Genomic DNA, 12,532 nt, shown 5'->3' with positions numbered 1-12,532 from the left:
GGCAATCTCAGGTGGAAAAATTAGTCGTTGACCAACATCTGCCAGCATTTTCCAATCTCTAGCAGCTTCCAGTTGTCCTCGGCGAGGATTGGTTTTAACACCTTTTCTTGGTGGTTGCTCTCCTGGGCGGAGGAATGTTGTCTTTTGTGTGTAATGTTTTGATGGAACAGGTGGCAACTTATTGGTCATGTTACGCTTGTCTTCCAATGCTAAGGCCAAACATCGCAGCACCTGGTCATGGCGCCAAGTAAACCGTCCTTGGCTAAGAGCCACCTTACATCCTGTCAAAATGTGCCTTAATGTTGCAGGTGATGAACACAAAGGACATGAGGGATCCTCTCCTACCCAGAGGTTTAGGTTCTGTGGTGATGGGAGAACATCATATGTTGACCTGATGAGGAAACTAATCCTGCTCTTAGGTCTTGCCAGCCAATCTTGCATTGTTCCACACTCTCCCATCTCATCCATTCTCCCTACTTGGCCTGGGAAATGGCCTTTATGCACCTCATCCTCTCCTCCTGCTTTTGTACCTCATTGACTACCAGCTTCCTTGTGCCATGTAGGAGGAGCTGAACTGAGACCAAGACCCCCTCTTCCATGCTGAACTTGCCCCATGGTATCACCAATTCGAAGGGCAGCTTTTGCATCCTCCACAGCTTTCTTTGCCGCCCACTTTCTTCCAGTTTTCATCACAGGTGCCTCCCTTACGCATTTGTCGCGTGACTCTACTAATGTCATTTCCAGGCTGACCTTGGCGCACTTAAACTCCTCGGTTAGAGTGGAGACTGGTAGCTGCAGTATTCCTTTACCATAAAGTCCCACTCTGCTGAGGCAGCGTGAAACTCCCAACCATTTCCTGATGTATGAACTGATTAAAGCTTCCAGCTTCTCTACTGTTGTCAAAGAAACCTCGTACACAGTCAGTGGCCAAAGCAACCTCGGCAGTAGACCAAACTGAAAGCACCAGAGTTTTAGTTTGCCTGGTAAAGCACTGCTGTCTATGCTAACCCTTCCACTGCTTTTTGTCTAAGGCTTTTCATTGGCTTCTCAGACACTGTTGGTATTGCCTCACCATTAATGTAGAACATTTTATCTACTACTTTACCTTTAATTATAGAGATGCTCTTTGATTTAGTGGACTTGAATTGCATTCATGCCCATTCAATGTTATTGGTTAATTTGCCCAATAACCGATTAGTGCAGGCTATTGTTGTAGTCATGGTTGTTATGTCATCCATGTACGCTCGAATTGGTGGTAGTCGCATTCCAGAAGCCAAGCGCTCTCCTCCTACTACCCATTTTGATGCCCTAATGATTACTTCCATTGCCATGGTAAAAGCCATACTCAACTACTGAAATAGTGAAACTAACTACTACACATTAAGAAATTAAGTGAATAATAGACACATAAATACATTAGGAAAAAAGTACCAAAAACCTGATACTTCTGCAATTATGCTTGTCTAATTGACAAGTGGAATCTCAAACAGGCTTCACATTTATTGCATGCAAAATGATCTTCACCATAGATTTAAATCTGCAAACCATTTACAGGTTGTTGCTTTGGCACCAGAGTCTAAATATCTGCAGTTTTATGATTCCAGGTCAAGGAGTGCGGCTCAGTGGTGGCAGCGATCTCTGCTCTGGGAGAGTGCCACACAAGTACTGCGTGGGAGCGCCTGGAACACGGTCTGTGATGCTGGCTTTGACCGGCAGGATGCAGAGGTTGTCTGTCGGCGGCTGCAGTGTGGAATTCCTCTAGAGGTGCTGGGAGCTGCTCATTTCGGTAAGGGGCAGGGTTCGGTCTGGTCAGAGGAGATCCAGTGCAGGGGAAATGAGTCCGGGCTCCATGTCTGCCCCACCTCATCCAGGGAGCAGCCAAGCTGCACACATGCAAACGATGTGGGCCTTGTCTGTGTTGGTGAGTACAAGGAGGGCGAATATAGATGAACAGCCTGTTAACAATGCAAACAAATAGCACTACCCTCACTTCTATGTTCAACTTGACACCCACATACTCTTTCACAGTTATGAAAACCCATTATCTTGTAAAGGGCATCTCTACAGTGAATAAAGCTAAAAATATATCAGTCCAGAAGACAAACATTTCACCTAAGGAAATCAAAAACACATCTTGTATAAATTGTTTGTATACTGAGCTAATTCTGTATTTTTATTCAGTTGAGAAACCAGTCTTGTAAATTACTGATTTTTAAATAAAAATACACTGAACATGTGACTCAAGGATCGGATTAGTAAAACAGATTTCCAATGATCAGGAATCAAGAACTAATGTATTACCTGATAGTGCTTTACAACTAGCAACAGGTATGTATGCACTGGAAAGGTAACAGGGAGCGACTCCACTAACTTTACTGTCTGTATACGGCTATTCAGAATACAGGCTGGTGAATGGCTCTGATTCCTGTTCTGGCCGAGTGGAGCTGCATCATGAAGGAGTCTGGGGGACGGTTTGCGATCTCTATTGGGATCTGCAAGATGCCACAGTTCTGTCAGCAGCTGAATTGTGGTTATGCTGTAGCCGTCCTTGGACAGGCCCATTTTGCAGAAGGCAGCGACACAATATGGGCTGACAAATTCAGCTGTGAAGGCACGGAGACACACTTATCAAAGTGCCCCATCTCTGCATGGAGACACAAGCCGTGCACTCATGTGAACGATGTGGGAATTGTTTGTTCTGGTGAGTAGCGTCCTTTTGCTTAATATACAGTACAGTTTTGTTTTTGTTTTTTTTTACAATAATTTAATTTAACATATTTAAAAGTTGGTGGATTTTAGTTAAAAAAAGGAGAGAAGCTTAAAAACTTAAATTACAAATCACTGCCAGTCCTTCATTTGAAATCGAAACATTATAGAATAATGAGACAGTTGGTTGAATATAAAATTGTCATGACCTACCTATTAAACCCATTGTTATTTATCTGTGATTAGTTGTCTTACCTTTCTTATATATGAAATCTGTTTTCTTACATGCACTTCCTTAAAACTTTGCTACAACCTCTTCTAAGTGTAAAATAAAACCTCAGTTTCAGTGAATGCTGAGAATCTCTATTGAAAGCAGAGAGAGCATCATTAAGAGTTTTTTTTCAAATGAATGATTTGAAATGCCATAGTGAACATTAGGTTCAACATTATATTAAACATGCATGTTTTTAATGGACATTTTTACCCATAACCTTGTGTGGTGTGCTTTGAATTATTTTTTGGCATTTAATATAGCAAACCATATGCCATTTCACCTCAGTTCTGATGTGCTTCATTAACCCTGCCCACTAGATTATTATCTTCCTTTGCTCCCAGCACAGGCAGGTCGAGTCCGGTTGGCAGCCGGACCGAGTCGCTGTGAAGGCCGGGTGGAAGTTTACTACAACAGGACCTGGGGGAGAGTTCTCCACGACTCCTGGGGCCTCACAGAGGCTTCCGTGGTGTGCAGAGAGCTGGACTGTGGCTCTGCAATGGAAGTCTCCAACTCCTCTCGATACGGGACAGAGGACAGTGATGTGTGTCTGACAGGCATTCGCTGTACCGGGAACGAGTCCCATCTGATAAACTGCAGCCTTCCACAGCAAGTCAGCTGCAGTACCAGTAACGGTGCGGCTGTGCTGTGCTCCAGTGAGTGCATTTCAAAAACATGATCTCATAAATAAAATATCCCCATATGTATTGGGGTGTCCATCCTGTAATACAAGGACACTTCTCATGTATGTTTCAGCTTTTATAATAAGCCCTTTTATAGCTAGACTACTTAAAACCTCTCACAAGAACTTCTTTGGAAACAAGACTGAATGCTGAAAGGGGTTGATCTTAATGCTTCTGATTCATTATTGATCACTGATTCTGTCCCTCTAGATCACGTGGTATTCAGTCAGTATGATGACACACTATTATTGAATTGATTATAGGTCACTGACTCTGATTCTTTCCCCCTAGATCACACGGCCCTCAGGCTGGTTGAGGGAGGAGGTGCCTGCGCTGGGAGGGTGGAGGTTTATCACAACGGCTCCTGGGGGACGGTCTGCGATGACTTCTGGGACCTGGCAGATGCTGAAGTGGTGTGTAAGCAGCTCCAGTGTGGGACGGCACTCAACGCCTCAGTGTCAGCCTCCTTCGGCCAGGGGACCGGACCCATCTGGTTGGACGAGCTGCGCTGTCAGGGGAACGAATCGACTCTGTGGGGGTGTGCCTCAGGAGGGTGGGGGCAACACAACTGCAACCACAAGGAGGACGCGGGAGTCGTGTGTTCAGGTACAGGACTGCAATAACTCACCATGCCTAACCAGTGGAAACTGAGCCATCACTATATTGGCCATTAATATGTTAATATTGGAAACCAAGGCAATATCAATTACTAGATAAGACTTATTTAAACTGAGAGGAGGAGCTCAGTAAGCAGGGCAGATTACTGGTGATCCTGTAATACATGAAGATTTCAAACCATTTATACCACCTCTCCAATTTCTAGCTGATTGTATTAAAACGTTTTTTATAAAAAGCTTTTTAATATTGTCTCGCAGCAGTATTGTAATCAGGATAGTTCTGAGTGTCATTCATTGCAGTGCAGTTTACTTTCAAGGTAGTATGTTTTTTTTTTTGACAGAGTTCAAGGATCTTAGACTGGCTGAAGGCTGCTCTGGACCAATAGAGGTTCTCTACAATGGCACCTGGCGTAGTGTCTGCAGCAACAGGATGACACATATTACAGCTTCAGTGATATGTCAGCAGCTGAACTGTGGACAAAGTGCTGCCATTAGAGATGCACAATCCAGGCTGAGTTCTGATTACAAATGGCTTGATGGAGTGAACTGCCGAAGACACGACTCGACACTGTGGCAGTGTCCATCCTTACCCTGGGGTCAGACAAATTGCGAAAACTATGAGGTGGCTGTGATTGAGTGCACAGGTAAAGATCTCCCTCTGTTGTTCCTCTGCTGGTCACCTGATGGCTCAGCAGTTAAAGACCACAGGTTTGAATCCTCCTCCTGAGATAACAAGGACACGCTGCCCCTAGCAAGTTACACAACACGGTAGCTGTGTTATTGGAGGATTCTGTCCTTTCTAAGAGGTCAATTTGATGTTCCCTCTGCTTGGTGGATGTTAACAACACTTCTGGAAGCAGAGCAGCGGATAGTGTCCCCAGATCCCTGATCAAACCCCTGCACATCAAAGAGGAGAGGCCAGAGCAGGGATGTGTTAAAGTACAGAAAAGCAGGGCCTCTTTAGAATAGAGAGGAGATGAAACTTAAGAGATCCCAATAGAAATATGTCCAGGCCTTATGGACATCCCTAAAGCAATATCTTCAGAATACTTTGCATTCACCATTTCTTGTTTCAGCTCAAAACAAACAAGACACAAAGCAGGAGCATGCTTGAGCAGAGTGTGAATGCAATGTACCTTTTTTCCCAAACACTGAATTCACTTAATTGTTTGTTTTTAACAGTGAAAGAGAAGCTGTCTGTCACCAGCATACCCAAGTCATGCTCTGAAGACCTCACTCAAGAGCACTGCACAGGTTATTTTTTATTTAACAGCGTCTAAAAATAATGCATACAATTGCAAAAGCATGACCTTACAGTGACATGCATTGACATTTTAGACAACATTGACAACGTTTGGCCTTTAAATTTCTGTTGTAAACTAATTTTAATGAGCGGTTCTTATAGTTTCCAATACTAAAGAGTCTTTTTTAATTAATAATGCAACACTGAATTGTGATTGCCTGTGATCTCTGAGACTGGTTACCTAAATTTTTTTCCAGAAAGGGAAATAAAGCCTCTCTCTACTACTCACACAGCAGCCTCTGGGCTGAACTGATTCAGTAAGCCCTGCTGTTTTATTCCAGAGCCAGCAGAGCTGAGGCTAGCTGGAAGCTCAAGTCCCTGCTCCGGACGGGTGGAGGTGCGGTTCGAGGGGTCCTGGGGGACAGTCTGCGATGACTCCTGGGACCTGAAGGACGCCCAGGTGGTCTGCAGACAACTAGGCTGTGGGGCAGCAGAGAGCACGGGGGGGGTGAGGCTTCGTTTGGACAAGGGAACGGCACCATCTGGCTGGACGAGGTGAACTGCAGGGGCAGCGAGATGCACCTGTGGGACTGCCGGCACGCTCCACTGAGACACAATGACTGCGACCACAAAGAGGATGCATGGGTTACCTGTGCAGGTGAGAGAGGGGGTTATCTGAGCAGGGGAGATGGGGAATTAACTGTACTGGGGAGATGCTCTGTTGTGTTAGGCAGGGAGTACTTGCTTACATTGCAAATATTAACAGTCATTTCATTTTGTTTTACTATCAGCTCTCCATTGAAAACAGGTAAAAGCAGCACCTTTTTAAACTTCACAGACACTACTCTCTTATACACATAAACACAAAGCACAGCTCTAGGGGGAAATGTTTCTTATTGTGTAGTGTTCTGAATTTGGGAGTCGTGTGGATAAACGAAGGGAGGCCTCAGTTAGGGCTTTCCTATGTAAGCAATGTGAATACAGCTTTTTTGCTTTATTTACAGTAGAGAACCCAACTGTTTACAGAAGTATCTGTCTGTCTTCCTCTCCAACAGAAGCCTCTCCATCCAGGCTGCAGCCACAGAGAGACATGACCATCCCATTGATAGCCTGCATCGTGCTGGGAGCTCTGCTCTTTGTGGTGTTGGTCCTGTTAGCCGGGCAGCTGCAGCACAACAGGATGCTGAGGAGAGGTAGGGAACAAATCCCTTTAAAGAGACGCGAGCTCAGGAAGGTGACACACTCAGGTCCTAGTGCGCTGTTCTAGGATTGTATTCAGTAATGCCCTACACCGGCATTTTAAATCTGCAGTGCTTTCCAGACAACACAAATGCACTACCCAGATCCCTTATAGCAGCGATCATTGTTCTGTGCATCTCAGATGACAATTTATAAATCATTCTCTTTTATTAATGATCTGGTTAGAGAAAAAGCTTGTATTGACCCACATGTGTGATATCAGCCTGCTGCAGTAGGGGCAGCAGAGGACACAATCTTGACAAGTTCTGTCATTAATTAAAGAGCTGTTAAAATGGCAGTTTTAAATAAAGAAAAGAAATGGTGTTCTTGCACTGTGGATCACTGAAGGCTGTGCTGTTCAGTACAGTGTGTGCAGAGCCTTGTCACTGTGAATGAGAGCCTGTTTCCTCCCATAGGGATTGCTAAGGAGGAGCTTGACCCCTTCCATGAAGCCGTTTACGAGGAGATTGAGTACAAACTGGCCAGACCGGGAACCTATGATGCGCCCAGGAGAGGTGAGTAAGAGGGGAAGGGGGAGTGGAGAAAGAGAGAGCCAACACACACATCACACTGCCACACAATCCACAAACATGACTCCAAGCAGCAGACTTGTAAACCTCTCATCACAGGAAACACTACAAAGAGTGGGAGACAGACTGGAACAGAGCAGCAAACAGGAGATAATATGTAGTTACTTAGGGTGTAGATCACAAAAGCACTGTTTAATTTCCTATCCTGAATTCAGTAATCCAAACATTGAACAACAGCTACAATAGTAGTCAGTGTGCAACAAGTAGCAGGTAGTGAATTTGCAGAGTGAAAGCAGGCAGCACTAACCCTGTCTCCTGTTCCAGGGAGTTTCCTTTCTGATGAGCTGCCCTCTGACTACGATGATGTGGAGGACAGTGAGGGGAGCCCCATCCCAGGTAAGGGGGGGCTGTGTTACAAACCTATGAAGAAACAATTCTCTCACCTGTATCACAGATTCTGCTCTCTGTCTGGTTTAGGTGAAGCAGTGCTCTCTCTGGTCTGTAACACTAATGCTGTTCTCTGTCTCTTTTAGGTGAATCGATGCCCTCTCTGGAAGGAGAGACCCCAGGGTACTATGACGATGCCGTCCCTATGAACAGTAACCCAGAAGATTTATCAGGTGAGTTCTTGCAGACAAGCCCTGTAGAGAAGCCCTGCACCAAACCCAGTCTTGGAGAAAGTAAATGTATTCAATCAGGTTCCTAATTTAGCTCACGTTTGTCAAACCCTCAGTAACTGCATACTGTTTGTGCAGGTAAGTCCTAGGACTGTGCAACATCCCCCGCCATGCCCGTTGAGCAGGAGAGGTTTGATTCTAGGGTGCAAAGTAGTTTTTCTACATTTGATGGGTCAGTCTTAATGTTATGTAAACAGTTTTATTTAGCACTCTGAACCCTGTAACTGTTAGTGGAAAATAGGAGGGAGTTAATATTTGTTTATTTAGCAGACGCCTTTATCCAAGGCAACTTACAGAGACTAGGGTGTGCGAACTATGCATCAGCTGCAGAGTCACTTACAATTACGTCTCACCCGAAAGACGGAGCACAAGGAGGTTAAGTGACTTGCTCAGGGTCACACAATGAGTCAGTGGCTGAGGTGGGATTTGAACCGGGGACCTCCTCGTTACAAGCCCTTTTCTTTAACCACTGGACCACACAACCTCCTAATATACTGTGGGTGAAAGCGGGTCAAACTCCAGAGCTAACCTTGATTCCTGTTCCTAGGGAGTTTCCATTCTGACGAACTTCCCTCTGGCTACTATGATGTGGAGGACAGTGAGGGGAACCCCATTCAAGGTAAGGGGGACTGGAGTCTACAGTGGGGAGGGATTGGAAGGGCCCCTCAGATACCCTGCCCCGCTTCAGCAAAGCACACCCTACTGCCCCAGGAGCAGCACGCTGAGGGGGAGCCTGTAACTGCCCCACTCCCATCTCTTCCAGCAGGTGTCACTACCAGGCAGTGGAGTTTGAGAAGTTCTGAATCTCTCAGAAACCACCCATGGCACTCTAATCACACCCATTGCTTAAACCAATTTCTGGCCCCAGATCTGTGTGAACCCTCCCACTGCCTAAACCCAACCAATCCCTGATTGTGTGTGTCTCTCTTTGTCAGGTTTTCCCCTCACTCCCCCTGGAGAGGAGAGTGCCCGGGCCGCACTGCCCCCTGAAGAAGGACCCGCTGCACCTGACAGGACTGACTATGATGATGTTGGGGAGGAGTCACCAGGAGAGGGTTGGGCGCTGTGAGGCTGGCAGTGTGTCTGGAGGAGAATAGAGGGGCAGCTGGAGCCCCCTAGAGTTCTAGATCTGTAAGAGCGCCATTAACTGTAAACCTGCCAGACACTTTCACTGCAGTTCCAGCTTTCCTCTGGGATTTCACTGTGAAACTCCATTGGCTGAATATTTAACAGGCTTCTCATAAAAGTGCTTCATGTAAAATATGAATGTTGTTGCCCTTTATGCTGCAAAATTGCATCTTGTTACAAACAAGCTGGTTAAATCAAATTAGTACACGTCTCGAATGCTAATTGAACTTTTAAAGAAATTAAGAAAAATAAATTGTTGATTTCTCAAAGATCAGTATTATGTTAAAAAATCCACTGTTTCTGCTACTAAAGTAACTGAAACAGTTCAGAAATGTAACTAATAGCCAGTGGGTGGGTGTTTTCAATGTTTTGGGGGAACACATTGTTATAACAATGATTTATGTATCCCCCACCTAAGCCTACACAGATTTACAAATGTATCCAACAATTTTTTTGAAAATCCCACGTTCCATTCAAATAGATAGATGTGATTAATATGTTAAGTAAACTAGGGCAGGGTTTCCCAATCCTGGTCCTGGGGGTCCCCCTGTGTCTCCTGGTTTTCATTCCAACTGAGTTCTCAATTACTTAATCAAGCCCTTCATTGAACTAATCATGTGCTTAATTAGACCTTTTTAATTGTTCTGAGCTCTTAAAAAATTGCAGATTTCAAGTTCCTGTATAGTTAACTTGAAATCTCCAACTGTTTAAAAACTGAAAACAATTAAAAAAAGGTCTAATTTTAATTTAATTAAACTGATTGCCAGAATAAAAAGTTACCTGGTTAAACATGGGCTTCAGTTTCTTATAATTTTGTCTCTGGGATTGTGTTTTAAATAGTGGATGAATAACCGTAGTGGTAACATTCATGGCTGCCCTTGTGCTGTTATTATCTTACAAAAGCACTGCATTGTCATTAGAGATCATTTGTTAAGGGACGCATGGACCATTTGCAATTCAGACATGGGAAAAGCATAGTGAAGTGCAAAATAAATGCACGTGCGATTTTGGTGCAGTCTGCTTTCCGTTCCAACAGCATTTTGAAACTGATACTTAGGCCCTGTCCACACTATGCCTTTAAACCGTATTAGTTGCATTTAAGCCGGCTTAAAAGTGCTAAATACGGTTTGCGTCTACACTACGCAGCATTTAATACCGTACTCGAGAACCGGACTCGAGACCACCTCAGGAGGTAGTCTCGAGTCCGGTTCTAATTAGATCGCATCAGGTAGTGCGGTTTATCAGAAGTGTGGACGCTGTAATACCGAACTACATTTTTTGTGTTTCCTCCAATATCCCAAAATGCTTTGTGGTATGTTTGGCGAAATACTCTGAGCAGGCGCCTGAAGGACTTGCTATCAGTGTGCACTCCGCACTAGGTATTCATTTTTATGCTTCAAAAAATCTTCCAGGACATCTCTGTTAAACTAGTGGGGAAAATCGTATTTTTCTTGAATCGTACTTGTACTTGCTAGAACCAAAGTCATTGTATTTATCTTGCTCTTAACTGTATTATTACTTGTACTGTGATCCTTGAAATGTATTTTTGTTTACGACTGTAAGTCGTCCTGGATAAGGGCGTCTGCTAAGAAATAAATAAATAAATAAATAAATAATAATAATAATAATAATAAATAAATAACAAAAACACAGCGTTAAATTAGGCGACTGCAAAAATGAAATGCGAGTTAAAAGTAGGATCGGGGATGAACAAATTACGTAATTTGTCAGCTCTGTTTGAAATAAAATTAAGAGGACCAGAATTAGGCACAGGTAATTTACAGCTTTTTCTGAGTTTAATTATAAAACAGAATCAGCTCAATTTATTTAAAGGGACTTCACCTGATTAAAAATAAAACCTGAAAACTTCAAGCCCTACTTGTGTGTGTGTGTGTGTTTTCGGATTTACTTTTTCCCACAATACTTGTTATATTTCATTTATGCACTATGGACCTCTGTTAATATGGGGCATAACACATTATTTTTAAAAAAATACAGTGCATGGTGGGATACTGTCGTATTAATTTCCACGGTTTGTTGCGCTGCTGGGAATAGTAACTAAACTATTTTAATGGTGTGTGGACGCATTAGCCTGACTAAACATGAAACGGTACTTCAGTGTGGACGCTTTGAGCTGTATTAAGTAGAGCGGTTTCGAGTACGGTTCTCCAGATCGGTTATGTAGTGTGGACAGGGCCTTAGAGGAATGATCGCTGGGCACCTCCCCAAAAAAGCCCCAGCAGTCGCATCTTTTAAATCCCAGGAAGGAGTCATTTGTGAACTGTTCCCTTTGCAGGACCTACGATGCGTTCTCTACGTTTTACCTGGGATCGGATGGACTCATTCACTGTCACAAGGTAGACAAGGTGGGTGCTGCTGTCTCTAGATGTATATATAGGGTTGAAAACAGGGACAATTGAATAAAGATCATTTCTAGATTATCTATTACACCTCTGGCCAAACGCTTTGCATCACCTAGAATTTAGTCTTCATAATATATATATGTATATATATATATATATATGTATGTGTATATATATATATATATATATATATATATTAGCTCAAAGAGCCAGCTGCCCTATGTTATATTATGTTATGTTATGTTATATATATATATATATATATATATATATATATATATATATATAACATAATTTATGTAATTATGTTATATATCGCAAATAAATTCTACCGGAAAAATAGTAATACTGTATTTCATGTTAGATTTAAAAATGTAACATATTTAAATTTTTTGGTCATTTTTTTCATTAAGTATATGGAAAACTGCAACACGCTCTGTCATTCAATATGTTACCGTAACATTATTCAGCAGGTTTCATTCGACATTGTGAAGCAAAATTGATTAATTCTATAGGGTGATGCTAAACTTTCGTCCATAGCTGTAGATCTAGGACCACCTTCATAAAACTCCATTTAGTTCATCGAGAGCCTTTATGAAGTGTTATCGCAGCACCTGCTTATTAAGAGCACAGTTTGCCTCGAGGAGAGGTAGCATCGCAGAGAATAAAAGCAGCCCAACTAAGCACTTTCACAGGGACACAAACGCCTGTGAACTGAGCGCTAGCAAGAACATTGTAATTGCAAAGCTCTCAAAGCTGGCATTGTTGTTACTTGCAATGCTCTTGGTCTCGGCCGTGCGAGATGACATCCTTCAATCGGGCAGCGATGTTGTGTTTTTTCACATTAGCATTCAAACCCGATTTAAAATCTTGTTTCTCTGAAGTCGTTTTTTTTCTGTTTTTGGTTTTTTTTCTCTTGAAAAGGAATATTTTAGTTCCAGGGATCCAAAATGCCACTTCAAGAAGAAAGAAATTTGCATATAATTAATGCTAATGTAATGGCTACACGGTGATGGATATTAATTTATTAATATGTCATGCAGCGACTGTGGTGTTAGGCTTCATGTGTGTGCAA

The 12,532-nt window shown here is 43.0% G+C and overlaps 1 pseudogene; it reads left to right on the top strand.

The window, feature by feature from the left end:
• The window catches only part of LOC117964836 (scavenger receptor cysteine-rich type 1 protein M130-like), a 27,680-nt pseudogene extending 22,676 nt beyond the window's left edge, over positions 1-5,004 (top strand).
• Positions 5,005-12,532: the final 7,528 nt, after the last annotated feature.

Source organism: Acipenser ruthenus, chromosome 41 (assembly GCF_902713425.1).
Source record: "Acipenser ruthenus chromosome 41, fAciRut3.2 maternal haplotype, whole genome shotgun sequence".
In the NCBI taxonomy this organism is placed as follows: domain Eukaryota; kingdom Metazoa; phylum Chordata; class Actinopteri; order Acipenseriformes; family Acipenseridae; genus Acipenser; species Acipenser ruthenus.
The sequence above is the reverse complement of the archived record's forward strand: the minus strand, read 5'-3'. Positions and strand labels throughout refer to the sequence as shown.